The following is a 17,465-nucleotide window of genomic DNA, read 5'->3' on the forward strand; positions in this document are numbered from 1 at the left end:
CTCAGCCCAGGGCTCCCGTCACCAGGCCCCTTGAAGCCACCAGCATGACTCTATCCAAAGGAATTCCCAAAGACTCTCCTTCTGACTGCACCACCAAAGAAATGACAGAGAGAATATGGCACCTCAAAATATTGAGTTGATACATCTAGTAAAGCTAGATAGTCAAGCTTAACTTTTAAACAGGAAAAGGCTGCTTTGAATAATTTTGAATTTTCCCTCGACCCTCATTGTAATTCTTGGGATGAAAAGACTAATCAGTAATGAAACATCACCTTTGACAAATGACAAGACATCATCCATATCTGTATCTGACGACAAAAAGCCATCTAACCCTAAATGGTGGCCACTCACCCATATCGTAGGCCCAACTGAATAAACACTGTTAGATGTATATCTTAAAAATACACAAAGAGTAAATCTAACCCTCCCTTTCTAATGAAAGAGTGTTTCTAGGAAACAGCTGTTCAAAATACATTCATAAGCAGTCAATGAACAGAGAAAATGGGATCCCCTGCAAAGTGCTCTAAGCTCAGAAACTAAGTACCTCCTTCACCAAATTCAGAACACTGACAACTATTACTTAAGTTTTACTTCATGGCTCAACTAGAGAAAAGAGAAAAGCCCAGGAGATAGTGGGTTAATGAGAGGTGTTACCTCCAGTCCTGACGTGGATATGACATTTCTCCAAACGGACCTGCCGCTTTCTCTGAATGCTGGTGTCCTGTGTCAAGCTGCCTCACTGACTCAGATGCAGACGTTCAAAACCTCGGGTCTCATGGAGCCAGAGAAGAGAAGTGTTGTTAGGTGGGGAGAAGGCGGCTCCTCGGACCTAAAGCCAGCATGCCTGCTGCAGTTTCTGGGAGAAGGGGAAACACAGACTTGTCTTTTAGTAGTAATTATCTTCCAGCCCATTGCCACCATTCCCAGGGAACAAGCAGCACAATGCTGAAGTTGGGTAACGGCTCTGGGGTTTCCTAGTGCCACACATGTGCCTGAAGGAACAGGGAACACCCTGCTGAACTTGGGGAACTGCTCAATGTCCATTACCTGCACTGTGTCGGGGTACAGGGGCACCGCACTGAAGTTGGGGACCGTGCGGTCCTTACTCTCGCTCTTGCTGGGGAACAAGTGAAACCCTGGAATGTCTGCGACCAATACCACAAAAGCTCTGCTGAGCAGGTGCCCTGGAGTCCATGGGTTTGCTATGTAAGGCCAGTTGACAGAGAGTAGGCAGAAGAGACTATCAAGGGAAAAAGAAAACTCAACTGAGTCTCCAAATGAACTCCCTCCACATGCCCTTCCAGAACCCCACCTCTCACCCGGGGTGCCCCTACTCCCAGACCATGCCCCACACAGGCACACAGCATGCATTCACTCAGCCAGGAACTCCACACGTTGAATCTCTCAGAGCTCCCCTTCCCTGGTTCCCAGTCTGCATCCTAGGTCTGCTCTGGGTTTGCCCACAGAGACGTAGCTCCACCCCCATGGGGTGATTGGTTTGGGAGTGTGCGGTTTCCAGCCCCTTGAATGCGGGGCAACTAGCCCCATGACTCACAACTCTGGGAGTGCAAGGGGTCCAAGACCTGCCTCCTTGGCTCAATGCCCAGCGCAGGCATGACTGTGATCACGGGCAGGGCCCCAAGCACGCGCGCGCACACACACACACACACACACACACATACACTGCCCCTTCTGCGGACCCCTCTAGCTGCAGAACACCCTCAGAGCCCTGCCCCTTCCCTTCTGCACCAACCCTTCCTACAGGTGTGTGCCTGGATTCTGGCTAGGTCAGCTGCTCTCAGACTGTTCCAGCTTTGGGCTTTAGGAAATGGCAATGCTTTCATGCATGTCCAAGGCAATTTTAAGCCCCAAAAGGAATGCTCCAAGCGGGAATAGCTTTGCCTTCTTGTCTCACCCATGGAGTGGATAGTGCTTCTCAGACCTTCAAAGCATCCTTCTAGGATGAGCCCATTTGTGCTGGAATCTATATACACATGCTTGGTTCTGCAGGGTAGGGGCCAGGAGGAACAGCCGGCCTTCTGTGCTGTCACGGTTGTGAACCAGGAACATTTATTTTTCACTTGAAAAGAAAACATAGTGTTATTGTCAACACTAAAGGAAGGAACATTTTAAAACATTTTAGAGAGAAATGAAGAGAGTTTTATTCAAACCCAAGTCAGGTCAGATGCCTGGGAGACACAGCCTTCACAAAGAAGAGAGTGCTCCAGGGAAGGAACATTTAGGGCAGGGTTATATATTTGTTCTGTTTTGTGTTAGGTACAGTTACCCATCACGATGAGGCAGAAGATTCCAGAAAGTGACAGACTTTTCTTTTCAGTATGTACAAGTCGGTATGACTTTAATCTTACGGGGGACAGAGAGGTTCTTTTGTGTTCTCACCTTGATGTTGGCAAGGGCATTTTTTTGTTCTCTTTTTTCTTTTTGAAACAGATGGACAATATGTGCTGGGGGCAGAAATAGGGCCCATGCTTTGAGGGTTTGCCCGGTCATTTTGAGCTGGGTGAAATGATAAAGGAGGGTTTCCCTAGGAGGTCAAGATCAGGGTCCACAGATGGTATGAGATAAAAATTACTCTTATCCTTATCACCACTACCAAATGGAGGAGCTTGAGATGAAAGCACCTTTCCCATAGCTCAGAGACATCAAAAGGACCCCTACAGAAGGTTACCTGCTCCATGGTCAACACAGGTAACAGAGGCGTTCACAGTCTCTGGACTCCTCCCTTGTCCTGCCCAAATCTCTGAAGCATAGAGATCATTTACAGTCAGAATTTTAGACATCTTAGAGATGTCTGGCACCATTCCCTTGGACTACAGAATACAACAGAATAGCTCACTGTCACAATACGAAAGTGCCCCTGGATACACTAAGTTCTTTCTCCACAACTTTTGCCTCATGGAAATCGTAATCCTAACATAGAAACACTGCGATAGTTGGGAAGTAAATAATCAGAGGTAAGGGAATATTTTAGCAATCTTTAGGGGCATTGTCTCACTCTGTAGAAGAGGCTGAGTGTTTTCAAATAGTCTTTCCGACCTTTCCACCAAGAGCTTCCATCAATTAAAAAAGGATAGTTCTTTCAGGCACTTTAATATCAGAAAAATAGTATAGTATCTCTATTCTAAGGGATCTTTAAGTCTCTTACTCAAAGGTCCTCCACTGAGATAATTATCTTCATGGTCATGATGGGCAGAGGTGAAAAGGCAGCCGAATTCGTTCCATTTGGCCACACAACAAGAAAATCCTAATACTTCCTAGGTTTCCAGATCAACAAGACCAGAGGTAAGAGCAAAATGGTACCCTGTATGGAAGAACAAGGGTTTTGGAGTCAGTTTGGAGATCCCACTTAGGTTTCTGACACTAAAATCCTCTGTAATTCATATAATCTCTGAGCCCTTGTCTATCCATCTAGGAAATGGGACTCATTCTGTATACACCCTAGTTGAGAAGTTTAAGAGGGAGAATGCTACACAGAGCCACTATGCAATCTCCCAAGAGCAGGTGCTCAGGAGCCATAATTACCATTGGGTCTATTTCTTTTCCAGAGAAAAGAACACATGGTGAAACCGTTTTTTGAAAAGATGACTCACAAGATGATTTTTAAACCTTAAGGAAGGTCAAGAAGCTGCTATTGTGTCGTAATTCTCTCAGAAATCATGTTGATAGACTGGTGGGGACAATAGCACCATCATCACTAGGAGAGGGGAGCTCCCATCTCCATATGGCTATGTTGACTCCCTTAACTCAATGCCACCAAGAAGGAAAGCTGGAGGGAGGTGGTGGTGGGCCCAGGCCAAGGCTGCCAGGTGTGGCTGGCACATGCAGAACTCTGATAGGAGGCTTAACTCCTGTCTACGTTAGGATAGTCAGTGTTCTTCAGAGACAAAGGGCCATTGTGTGTGAGCCCTGATGTAGAAAAGGTGGCAAATATCCACTGCGATCCCCTCTCTGACCCTTAAGATAAGCAGCAAAGTTACATTGAATTTTTAAACATAGAGGGACTTCCTGGTCTTCTTTTGATGAGGACTAGGGCTCTATTCCTTGGAGGCCTAAGAATAGAATCTAGTTATTTTCAGTATTTTAAAATGTAGACATGATTCATGGTCCAACATATCATCTGTTTGGGTAAATAGTCTATGACCGCTGGAAAATAATGTATTCTGCACTTATTATCGAATGTTCCATAGACGTCAATTAGGTCACATTTGTGACCGAGTTTTGTCTGCTCTATCAAATATTAAGAAAGGCATATTAAAATTTCCAAACAAAATTTCCAAAGAAAAGGAGGAAAGCCATTAGAAAAGGTTGTGTGAACACGAAAAGAAAGTGCCATCAGTCAGTTCAGAGAACCAAGTTTGGGTAGAGAGACGGCAACGTTGATCAGTGAAGAGAGCAGGGTTTCCCATTACATGTGTTGAACCTTAAGGGAACTGCCATAGATGTGAAAGAGCACCATCTAGAGACAACATTCCAAATCATATCTACGTTCAGGAGGATGGATGGATGTTCCAAAAGTGTGTATGAAAACGTAAGGAACATGCTGTATGCTCAGGTAAGGACACCCTTGGGAAAAGATCTTCCAATTCACATCTTCTGTAATGAAGAAGAAGTACTTGCAGAAGTGCAAGTGAAAGCAGAAGGAGAGGTCCTATCTAAGTAGTTGTGAGAACCAACTCAGTGTTGATAGAAGGCAACATCAAACCAACATCAGGACCGATGAACACACCCAAGTTTTCCAAAAAGTGTGATGAACCTTAAGGAAAGGGCAATTTTCACAAATCTCAGTCAGAACACCGAATAGACACCATTGTCCAAGTCAAGTCTTCTCTTAGGAAGGTGGCAAGTTTTTCAAAAGTGTCCATGAATGCATAAGTAAGGTGTCACCTGCTTTACGCTAGGAGAGAACACTCTATATAAAAGCATCTTGCACCTCACATCTGGTGTCATGGATTGGGAGCATTGTGCAAAATGGGGTCTGCAAGCATCAAGATAATGCCCTTCGTTTAACTACTTAAGAACACTACACAGAAAGCATCTCTCAACTCACATCTGTCATGAGGAGGAAAGCCGTTTGAAAAGGTTTTGTGAAAAGGAAAAGAAAGTGCCATTATTTAATTCAGCGAACCAAGTTTGTGCAGAGAGACAGCAACATCGATTAGTGAAGGCACCAGTGTTTCCCAGTATGTGTGTTGAACATTAATTAAACTGCCATAGACGTAACTCTCAGTAAGAAGAGGGTATGGAAAGGGTCCTCCGAATCCTAACGTCTGTCACGATGATGGATGCATGTTTCCGAGTGGGAATGAAAGCATAAGGAAAGGGCCATTAACCAGTCTTTAAGAAAGAACAATGTGGCAGGATACAAAATCAATGCTCAGAAATCAGTTGCATTTCTATAAACAAATAATGCGACTGAAGAAAGAGAAATTAGGGAATCCATCTCATTTGCAAGAGCACCAAAAACCATACGTTACCTTTGCATTAAGTTAACCGAGACTTAAAGGATCTGTATTCTAAAACTACAAATCACTCTTGAAAGACATTGAGGAAGACAAGATGGAATAATATTCCATGCTCATGGATCAGAAGAACTAACATAGTTAAAATGTCCATGCTATCCAGAGCAATCTACACATTCAATACTATCCTGATCAAAATACCGATGACATTTTTCAAAGAACTGGAACAAATAGTCCTTAAATTTGTATGGAACCAGAAAAGGCCCCAAATCTCCAAGGAACTGTTGATAAGGAAAAACAAAGCTGAGGGCCTCATAATGCCGGATTTCGAGCTGTACTACAAAGCTGTGATCACAAAGACAGCATGTACAAGAACAGACACATAGACCAATGGAACAGAATAGAGAACCCAGAAATGGACCTTCAGCTCTTTGGGCAACTAATCTTTGATAAAGCAGGAAAAAACATCCGGTGGGAAAAAGACAGTCTCTTCAATAAATGGTGCTGGGAAAATTGGACAGCTACATGCAAAAGAATAAACCATGACCACTCACTCACACCATACACAATAATAAACTCCAAATGGATGAAAGACCTCGAAGTGAGACAGGAATCCATCAAAATCCTAGAGGAGAACATAGGCAGCAACCTATACGAGATCGGCCAAAGTAAACTTTTTCATGACACATATCCAAAGGCAAGAGAGACAGAAGATAAAACGAATTTGTGGGGCTTCATCAAGACAAAAAGCTTCTGCACTGCCAAGGAAACAGTAAAAAAAACTAAGCACCAGCCCACGGAATGGGAGAATTTATTTGCAAATGACACTATAGATAAAAGACTGGTATTCAAGATCTACAAAGAACTCCTCAAACTCAATACACAAGAAAAAAATAAGCAAATTATAATATGGGCAGAAGATGTGAACAGACACTTTTCCAATGAAGATGTACAAATGGCTAACAGACACATGAAAAAATGTTCAAAATCATTAGCCATCAGGGAAATTCAAATCAAAACCACACTAATACCTTATGCCAGTTAGAATGGCAAAAATTGACAAGGCAAGAAACAACAATTGTTGGAGAGGATGTGGAGAAAGGGGATCCCTCCCACACTGTTGGTGGGAATGCAAGTTGGTATAGCCACTCTGGAAAACAGTGTGGAGGTCCCTTATAAAGTTAAAAAGTGAGCTACCCTATGATCCAGCCATTGCACTACTGGGTATTTACCTCAAAGATACAGACGTGGTGAAGAGAAGGGCCATATGCACCCCAATGTTCATAGCAGCAATGTCCACAATAGCTAAATCGTGGAAGGAACCGACATGCCCTTCAAGAGATGACTGGAGTAAGAAGTTGTGGTCCATATATACAATGGCATATTACTCAGGTAACAGAAAGAACGAGTTCTCAACATTTGCTGCAACATGGACGGCACTGGAGGAGATAATGCTAAGTGAAATAAGTCAAGCAGAGAAAGACAATTATCATATGATTTCTCTCATCTATGGAACATAAGACCTCGGAAGATCGGTAGGGGAAGAAAGGGATAAAGAAAGGGGGGTAATCAGAAGGGGGAATGAAGCATGAGAGACCATGGACTCTGAGAAACAAACTGAGGGCTTCAGAGAGGATTGCGGTGGGGGATTGGGATAGACTGGTGATGGGTAGTAAGGAGGGCACGAATTGCATGGTGCCTTGGGTGTCATACGCAACTAATGAATCATCGAACTTTACATTGGAAACCCGGGATGTACTGTATGGTGACTAACATAATATTAAAAAAAAACTTAAAAAAAAATTGTATCAAAGCCATCTTTCAACTCACGTCTACGTGAGTGCCGGACTCACCCTGTCTCCCCACTGACATCGGGCCCGCTGATGCGTCGCTGGTCATTCAGGGTGGGAGAATGGGCAGAGCCCTCAAGACTCCGGTGAATTTTGAAGGCCATCTGTGCCAAAACACTGGGGCCCACGCTGGAGCTTGCCAGCACCCTCACCTCGGCCCGCCCCTCCGCTCTGCGCTCTCCGCACAGCTGGCGGATCGGGCCTGCCAGCCTCCTGGGGGCTAACTCTAACCCTAGGTCGGCCCCAGAGGGGCCCCTCCGAAGGGGCCTGCTGCCACAACGCAGGGATTGGGGACCCCCGAGCCACAGCACCAGACTCACCCTGCCGCACCGCTGGCACACGAGCCGCTAGGGGTACCGCCGTTCATTCAGGGCGGGAGAACGGGCAATGCTCACCATGCCCACGGCGACTTTCAAAGGCCCCCGGCACCAAAACGCTGGGGCCCACGCTCCGGTTTGCCAGCACGTTCACCTGGGCCTGTGCTCCACTTGGCGCACAGCCGGCGGTTCGGGCCTGCCAGCCTCCTGGGGGCTAACCCTGACCCTAGGTTGGCCCCCGAGAGGCCCCTCCCAAGGGGCCTGGCACCACAAAGCCAGGGATTGGAGACCCCAGAGCCCCAGCGCGGGACTCACCCTGCTGCCCCTCCGCAACCCAAGCCACTAGGGGCGCCGCCGGTCATTCAGGGCGGGAGAAAGGGCAGGGCCCTCCGAGCCGCCCCTCGACCTTCGAAGGCACCCGCACAAACAAGCTTGGGCTATTGCTCAGGCTCGCCAGCGCCCCCTCACCTCGGCCCAATACTCTGGGAGCCGCACAGCCGCGGATCGGGCCTGCTGGCCTCCTGGAGGCTAACCCTAACCCTAGGCCGGCCCCAAAGGGACCCATCCCAAGGAGCCTGGCGCTGCAACGCTGGGGATTGGGGACCCTCGAGCCTCACACCGGACTAACCCTGCCGCCGTGCCACCACCCGGGCCGCTAGGTGTGCCGCCGGTCATTCAGGGCGGGAGAAGGGGCAGGGCCCTCTGAGCCCCCAGTTAACTTTGAAGGCCCCCCGGGCCAAATCGCGGGGGCCCACGCTCCCGCTCACCAGCGCCTTTACTTCAGCCCATCCCTCCGCTCGCCATCTAGCCGGCGTATCGGGCCTGCCGGCCTCCTGGGAGCTAACCCTAACCCAAGATCGGCCCAAGAGGGGCCACTCCCAAGGGGTCTGGTGCGGGAATGCTGGGGATTGTGGACCTCTGAGCCACAGCGCCGGACTCACCCTGCCGCACTGCCGCCACCCGGGCCGCTAGGGGCACTGCTGGTCATTCAGGGCGGGAGAACGGGCAGGGCCCTAGGAGCCCCCAGCGACCTTCGGAGGACCCCCGTGCCAAAACGATGGGGCCCATGCTCCCGCTAACCTGCGCCCTCACTTCGGCCCGCCCTCCACTCGCTGCACAGCTGGCAAATCGGGGCTGCCGGCCTCCTGGGGGCTAACCCTAACCCTAGGTCGGCCCCCGAGGGGCCCCTCCCAAAGAGACTGCCGCCGAATGCCGGGGATTGGGGACCCCCGAGTCGCAATGCTGGACTCACCCTTGCACCCCGCTGACACTCGGGCCACTAGGGCACCGCCGATCATTCAGGGCGGGAGAACAGGCAGGGCCCTCCCTGCCCCGGTAACCTTCGAAGGCCCCCAGCGCCAAAAAGCTGGGGCCCACTCTCCCGCTCGCCAGAGCCCTGATCTTCGACCGCGCCTCCGCTCGCCCCAGACGGCGGATCGTGCCTGCCGGCCTCCAGGGGCTAACCTTTACCCTAGGTCGGCCCCTGAGGGGCCCCTCCCAAGGGGCCTGGCGCTGCAACGCTGGGGACTGGGGACCCCCGAGCCCCAGTACTGGACTCATCCTGCCGCCCCGCCGTCACCCGGGCCTCTAGGGGCGCTGCTGATCATTCATGGCGGGAGAACTGGCAGGGCCCTCCGAGGCCCGGCGACCTTCTAAGGCCCCCCGCCAAACGCTTGGCCCTACGCTTCCCTCGCCAGCGCCCTCACATCGGCTTGCCCCTCCGCTCGTGGAACAGCAGAGGGATCGGGCCTGCCGGCCTCCTGGGGGCTAAGCCTGACCCTAGGTCGGCCCCCAAGGGGCCCTTCCCAAGTGGCTTGGCGCCAAACGCAGGGGATTGGGGACCCCTGAGCTGCAGCGCCGGACTCACCCTGCCACCAAGCCGACACCGGGCCTGCTGGGGCGTCGCCGGTCATTCACGGTGGGAGATCCGCAGGGCCCTCAAGACTCCGGCGTCTTTCGAATGCCATCCGCGCCAAAACGCTGGGGCCGATGCTCACGCTTGACAGCGCCCTTAACTCGGCCCGCCTCTCCGCTCACCGCACAGCCGGCGGATCGGGACTTCCGGCCTCCTGGGGGCTAACTCTAACTCTAGGTCGGCCCCAGAGGGTTCCCTCCAAGGGGCCTGGCGCCGCAACGCTGGGGATTGGGGATCCCCGAACCATAACACCGGACTCACCCTGCTGTCCCGCTGCCACCCGGGCCGCTAGGGGCGCCGTCAGTCATTCAGGTCAGGAGAACGGGCAGGGCTCTCCGAGCCCCCAGTGACCTTCGAAGGCCCCCGGAGCCAAAACGCTGGGGCCCACGCTCCTGCTCTCCAGCGACCTCACCTCGGCCCACCCCTCCACTCGCCGCACAGCCGGCGGATTGAGCCTGCCGCCTCCTGGAGGGTAACCCTAACCCTAGGTTTTCCCCCCGAGGGGCCCATCCTAGGGGCCTGGCGCCGCAACGCCTGGGATTGGGGATTCCGGAGCCACGGCGCCGGACTCACCATGCCGCCCCACCGCCACCTGGGCCCCTAGGGGCGCCGCCGGTCATTCAGGGCAGGAGAACGGGTAAGGCCCAACTAGGCCCTGGAGACCTTCCAAGGCCCCCCGTGCCAAAATGCTGGGTACTATGCTCCCGCTCGCCAGCGCTCTCACCTCAGCCCACCCCTCCGCTCGCCGCACAGCGGCAGATCGGGCCTGCTGGCTTCCTGGGTGCTAACACATACCCTAGGTCAGTCCCTGAGGGTCCACTCCCAAGGGGCGTGGCCCCGCAAGGCCCGGGATGGGGACCCCTGAGCCCCAGCAATGTACTCAACCTGCCGCTCCGCCACCACCCAGGCCACTTGGGGAGCCGCCGGTCATTTAGGGTGGGGGAACGGGCAGGGCCCTCCGAGCCCCCGGCGACGTTCGTAGGTCCCCCGCGCCAAAACAATGAGGCCCACGCTCCCGCTCTCCAGCGCCCTCACCTCGGCCCGCCCCCCCCCCTCTAGCCGCACAGCCGGCGGATCCAGCCTGCCAGGCTCCTCGGGGATAACCCTAACCCTAGGTGGGCCCCAGAGTGGCCTCTCCCAAGAGGCCTGGTGCCGCAACGCCAGGGATTGGGGACCCGCAAGCCGCAGCGCCGGGCTCACCCTGCTGCCCCGCCGCCACGCGGGCCGCTAGGGGCGCCGCCGGTCATTCAGGGCGGGATAACCGGTAGGGCCCTCCGAGCCCCTGGTGAAATACGAAGGCCCCCCACGCCAAAATGCTGGATACCACGCTACCGTTCGACTGCGCCCTACCACGGTCCTTCCCTCCGCTCACCGCACAGCCGGCGGATCGGGTCTGCCGGCCTCCTGGGGGCTAACCTAACCTTAGGACAGTCCCCGAGGGGCCCCTCCCAAAGGGCCTGGCGCTGCAACGCTGGGGATTGGGGACGCCCGAGCCCCAGCGCCGGACTGACCCTGCCACCCCGCCGCCACCCGGGGCGCTAGGGGCGTTACCGGTCCTTCATGGCGGGAGAACGGGCAGGGCCCTCCGAGCCCCCTGTGACCTTCGAAGGCCCCCCAAGCCAAAATGTTGGGGCCCACGCTCCCACTCGCCAGCGACCTCATCTTGGCTCACCCCTCCATTCACCGCAGAGCCGGTGGATTGAGCCTGCCGGCCTCCTGGGGGCTAACCCTAACCCTAGGTTGGCCCCCGAGGGGCCCCTCCCAAAGGGACTGCCGCGGAACGCCAGGGATTGGGGACCCCCGAGTCGCAACGCTGGACTCACCCTTCCACCCCGCCAACACCGGGCTGCTAGGGCACCACTGATCATTCAGGGTGGGAGAACCGGCAGGGCCCTCCCTGCCCCGGTGACCTTCGAAGGCCCCCAGCGCCAAAACGCTGGGGCCCACTCTCCCGCTCGTCAGCTCCCTGATCTTCGACCGCGCCTCCGCTCGCCACAGACGGCAGATCGTGCCTGCCAGCCTCCAGGTGCTAACTTTTACCTTAGGTCGGCCCCGGAAAGGCCCCTCCCAAGGGGCCTGGAGCCGCAACACCTGGCATTGGAGACCCCTGAGCCTCAGCGCCAGATTCACCCTGCTGTCCCGCCGCCACTCAGGCCGCTAGGGGCGCCTCCAGTCATTCAGGGCGGGAGGAGGGGCAGGGCCCTCCGAGCCCCCAGCGACGTTTGAAGGCCTCCCACGCCAAAACGCTTGGGCCCACACTCCCTCTCGCCAGCGCCCTCACCTTGGCCCGCCCCTCCGCTTGCTGCACAGCCGGCAGATCAGGCCTGCTGACCTCCTGGGGGCTAACCCTAACCCTAGGTCGGCCCCCGAGGCGTCCCTCCCAAGGGACCTGGCGCCACAACGCCGGGGATTGGGGACGACCGAGCCCCAGCGTCGGACTCACCCTGCAGCCCCGCCGCCACTCAGGCCGCTAGGGGTGCTGCCTTTCATTCAGGGCGGGAGAACAGGCAGGGCCCTCCGAGGCCCCTGTGATTTTCAAAGGCCCGTTGTGCCAAAACGCCAGGGCCCACGCTTTCGCTCGCCAGCGCCTTAACCTCGGCCCGCCCCTCCGCTCGCGGCCTAGCCGGAGTATTGGGCCTGACGGCCTCCTGGGAGCTAACTCTAACCCTTGGTCAGCCCCCGAGGGGCCCCTCCCAAGGGGCCTGGCACCGAACTCAGGGGATTGGGGACCCCCGAGCTGCAGCGCCAGAATCACCCTGCCGCCAAGCCCACACCGGGCCCGCTGGGGCATCGCCGGTCATTCAGGATTGGTAAACGGGCAGGGCCCTCGAGACTCTGGCGACTTTCGAAGGTCATCCGCACCAAAACGCTGGGTCCCAAGCTCGCGCTCACCAGCGCCCTCAACTCGGCCCACCCCTCCGCTCACCACAGAGTCGGTGGATCCGGCCTACCGGCCTCCTGGGGGTAACTCTAACCCTACGTTGGCCCCAGAGGGGCCCATCTGAAGGGGCCTGCCGCCGCAACACCGGGGATTGGGGACCCCCAAGCCTCAGCACCAGAATTACCCTGCCGCCCCGCCGCCACCCAGGCTGCTAGGGCTGCCGTCGTTCATTCAGGGTGGGAAAATGGGCAGGGCCCTCCTAGCCCTCGGTGACCTTCGATAGCAGCCGCGCTAAAACGCTGGGGCCCACGCTCCTGCTCGCCAGCGCCCTCACCTCGGCCCGCCCCTCCGCTCCCCGCACAGCAGAGAATCAGGCCTGCCAGCCTCCTGGGGGCTAGCCCTAACCCTAGATCGGCCCACGAGGGGCCCCTCCCAAGGGGCCTGGCACCGCAATGCCGGGGATTGGGGACCACCGAGTCGCAACGCTGGACTCACTCTTATGCCCCGCCGACACCCGGGCCCCTAGGGTGCTGCTGATCGTTCAGGGCGGGAGAATGGGCAGGGCCCTCTGAGCCCTCGGCGACTTTCGATAGCAGCCTGTGCCAAAACGCTGGGGCCCACGCTCCCGCTCGCCAGCGCCCTCACCTCGGCCCGCCCATCCGCTCGCCGCACAGCAGCGGATCAGGCCTGCTGGCCTTCTGGGGGCTAACCCTAACCCGAGGTCGGCCCCCAAGTGGCCCCTTCCAAGGGGCCTGGCGCCACAACGCTGGGGATTTGCGACCCCCGAGCCCCAGTGCCGGACTTACCCTGCCGCCCCGCAACCACCCGGGCCGCCAGTGGCGCCACTGGTCATTCAGGGTGGAGGACCATGCAGGCCGATCCAAGCCCCCAGCGTACTTCAAAGGGCCCCCGCGCCAAAACGCTTGGGCCCAGGCTCCCGCTCACCAGCGCCCTCACCAGGGCCCGCCCCTCCGCTTGACGCACAGTGGGCAGATAGGGCCTGCCGGCCTTCTGGGGGCTAACCCTAACCCTAGGTCAGCCCCCGAGGGGCCCCTCCCAAAGGGCCTGCGCCAGAAAGCCGGGGATTGGCGACCCCCGCGCCCCAGCACCAGACTCACCCTGCCGCCCTGCTGCCACCTGGGCCGCTAGGGGCGCCGCCAGTCATTCAGGGCCGAGGAACAGGCAGGGCCCTCCAAGACCCTGGCAAACTCTGAATGCCCCTGAGTCAAAATGCTTTGGCCCATGCTCCCACTCGCCAGCGCCCTCACCTCGGCCCGCCCCTCCGCTCACTGCATAGCTGGCGGATCGGGCCTGTCAGCCTCCTGGGGGCAATCCCTAACCCTAGTTCGGCCCCCAAGGGGCCCCTCTCAAGGGGACTGGCGCTGAACGCTGGGGATTGGGGACCCCCGAGCCTCAGCACCGAACTCACCCTGCTGCCCCGCTGGCACCCGAGCCGCTAGGGGTACCGCCATTCATTCAGGGTGGGAGAACGGGCAGGGCCCTCCAAGCCACCGACAACCTTCGAAGGCCCCCCACGCCAAACGCTGAGACCCACGCTCCCATTGCCAGCGCCCTCACCTCAGCCCTTCCCACCGCTCACCGCAGAGCCAGATCAGGCCTGCTGGCCTCCTGGGGTCTAACACTAACTCTAACTCTAAACCTAAACGCTAAACCCTAACCTTAACCCTAACCCCTAAACCTAACCCTACCCTCAACCCTACACCTTCCCCTAAACCTACCCATAACCTGTACCCTAACCCTAACCCATACCCTAACCCTTACCCTAACCCGTACCCTAACCTGTACCCTAACCAGTATTCTAACCCTAACACATACCCTATCCTGTACCCTAACCCTAACACGTACCCTAATCCGTACCCTAACCCTAACCCAAACCCATACCCTAACACTATCCCTAAACCGTACCCTAACTCGTACCCTAACCCTAAACCCTAAACCCTGAACCTAACCCGTACCCTAACCCTAACCCGTACACTAACCTGTAGCCTAACACTACCTGTATACTAACCCTAACCCTAAACCCTAACCCTAACCAGTACCCTGCCTTAACACTAACCCGCAGCCTATCCCGTACCTTAACCCTTACCCTAACCTGTACCCTATCCCTAACCCAGACCCTAACCCATACCCTAACCCGAACCCTAACTAGTAACTTAACCTGTACCCTAACCCATACCCTAACCCTAAACCGTACCCTAAACCTAACCTGTTCCCTAAACCGTACCCTAACCCTAACCCTAACCTAAACCTAACCCGTATCCGAACCCATACCCTAAACCACACCCAAACCCAAACCCGTACCCTATCCCTAACACAAAACGTAACCCTAACGATAACACATACCCTAACCCTAACCCATACCCTAATCCATACCCTAACCCTAACCCGTACCCTAACCCTAATCCTAAACTGTAACCTAACCCGTACCGTAACCCTAACCCATACCCTAACCTTAACCCATATCCTAACCCTAACCTGCACCCTAAACCGTACCCTAACCTGTCCCTAAACTGTACCCTAATGCGTACCCTAACCTGTACCCTAACCCTAACCCATACCCTAACCCGTACCCTAACCCTAACCCGTACACTAAACCCAAACCCTAAACCCTAACCCGTACTCTAAACCCTAATCCGTACCCTAACCCATAACCCCTAACCTGTAACCCCTAAAGCCCACCCTAACCCGTAACCTCACCTTACCCTAACCCTAACCCCTACCCTCACCCAAACACTAACCGTAACCCGTACACTAACCCTAACCCGTACCCTAATCCGTACCCTAACCCCGGGCATTGGGTACACCTGAGCCCCACCACGGGACTCAGCCTGCCACCCCTCAGGAAACCATGCCCCTTGGGGCGCTGCAGAGCATCCCGTGCAGGAGAACTAGTAGGGCCCCCCTGAGCCCCCAGTGATCCTCGGCAGCCCCCTACACCCCAACTCTGAGGCCCACGCTCATCCCACCCCGCGCCTTCCCTTCAGCCTGCCACCAAGCTCGTCGCAGAGCCGGCAGATCAGTCCTGCCCGGTTCCTGGGGCCTAGTCCTGACCTTAGGTCGGCTAGGGAGGGCCCCTCCCCCGGGGCCCGGTGCCACAGCCCTGGGGACTGGGGACACCTGAGCCCCACTGCAGGACAAAGCCTGCCACCCCGCAGGAAACCGTGCCCCTTGGGAGGCTGTAGAGCATTCAGGGTGGGAGAACCGGGAGGGCCCCCAGAGCCCCCGGAGAACTTCAGCGATCCCTAAGCCCCAACCTTGATGCCCATGCTCACCCCACCCCGTACCCTCACCTCAACCCGTGGCAGAGCTCGCCACATAGTGGGCAGACCTGGCCTGCGGGGTTCCTGGGCCCCAACCCTAACCCTAGTTCATCTGTGGAGGGGCCCCTCCCCAGGAGCCTGGAGCTGCAGCCGCGGGGATTCGGGACACCTGAGCCCCACCGCAGGACTCAGTCTGCCACCCTGCAGGAAACCGTGCCCCTTGGGAGGCCATAGAGCATTCAGGGCAGGAGAACCAGGAGGGCCCCCCTGAGCCCCCAGCGAACTTTGGCGGCCTCCCGCACCCCAACCCTGAGGCCCACGCTCACCCTCCCCACACCCTCACCTCAGCCCGTGTAGCTCACCATACAGCCAGCAGATCGGGCCTGCGGGGCTCCTGGGGCCTAACCCTAACCCTAGGTCAGCCGCGGGTTTGGCGGCCTCCCCTGGAGCCTTACACCGCAGCCCCGGGGAATTGGGATACCTGTGCCCCGCCGCAGGACTCAGCTTGCCAGTCCACAGGAAACCGTGCCCCTTGGGGCGCTACAGAGCATACAGGGCACAAGAACTTGGGGAGGCCCCCGGAGCCCGTCCCCACCTTTGGCAACCCCAGTGCCCCAACCCTGAGGCCCATGCTCACCCTCCCCCATGGCCTCATCTCAGCCCTCCACGGAGCTCGCCGCACAGCTTGCTAGATTGGCCCTGCCGGGCCCCTGGACCCTAACCCTTACCCTAGTTTGGCCACAGAGGGGCCCCTCCCCACGATCCTGGCGCCCAACTCCGGGGGATTGGGGACACCCAAGCCCCACCGTAGGACTCAGCCTGCAGCCCACAGGAAACTGTACCGTTTTGGGGCACAATAGAGCATTCAGGGCAAGAGAACTGGGACACCCCCTCAGAGCCCCTGCTGAACCCCGACCTTTGTGAGCCCTTCCGAATCAAACCCCAAGGCTCACACTCACCCGCCCTTGTGCCCTCATCTCACTCGGCCTGGGAGTTCTCTGAGCACTGGGCAGTTCGCACCTGCTGTCTCTTGAGGCCTAACCTAACCCTGGGTCTTCTGCTGAGGGTCCCCTCCCCGTTTGCCTGCCTCCAAGGTACCAGGCATTGGGCTCACCTCTGCACGACTAGAGGACTCAGCCTGCCCCACTGCAGGAAACTGTCCGTTTGGGGCTGCAGAAAGGAATCATAGCAGGAAAATCGGAGGGCCCCCCTCAGCCCATCCCAGGGAACTCCCACTTTCAGAGATCTCCCCGGATCCAATTAGTAGCTTCACACTGACCTTTAAACTTGCTCTCCATGGAGATCTTTTGAAATTCTCCACAATTCCAACCGATGGCATCATCCAGCTTCAGTGCCTTACCCAGCTTTAGGTCTTGAGATGGATTAAAATGGGAAGTCATTTCACTGATGACGATGTACTGGTGACCAAAAGATACATGCATAAATGCTTCATATCACTTGGCTTCAGGGAAATGCAAATCTAAACCCCTATAGATGCCATATCACACGAGGCCGAATATCTAAAAATAAGAAGACATGAAACTATACATGTTGGAGAGGATGTGGAGAAACGGGAACCCTCTTACACCCCTGTGCGAATGCAGTCCGGTACAGCCACTCTGGAAAATGGTACGGAGTTTCCTCAAGACGTTATAAATAAAGCTACCCTATGTCCCAGCAATTGCACTACTGGGGATTTACCCCAAAGAGACAGAGGTAGTGAAGACGGGACACATGCACC

At 56.0% G+C, this 17,465-nt stretch overlaps 1 long non-coding RNA gene across 1 annotated transcript; it reads right to left on the bottom strand.

The window, feature by feature from the left end:
• Positions 1–805: 805 nt before the first annotated feature.
• Positions 806–17,144, bottom strand: LOC130543320 (uncharacterized). The gene is made up of 3 exons (XR_008958571.1): positions 17,004–17,144; positions 1,916–2,080; positions 806–856 (listed from the first exon to the last, which is right to left on the bottom strand). It is a non-coding gene; the product is annotated as an uncharacterized LOC130543320 (long non-coding RNA).
• Positions 17,145–17,465: the final 321 nt, after the last annotated feature.

This window comes from Ursus arctos, unplaced genomic scaffold (assembly GCF_023065955.2).
Source record: "Ursus arctos isolate Adak ecotype North America unplaced genomic scaffold, UrsArc2.0 scaffold_11, whole genome shotgun sequence".
Taxonomy (NCBI): Eukaryota; Metazoa; Chordata; class Mammalia; order Carnivora; family Ursidae; genus Ursus; species Ursus arctos.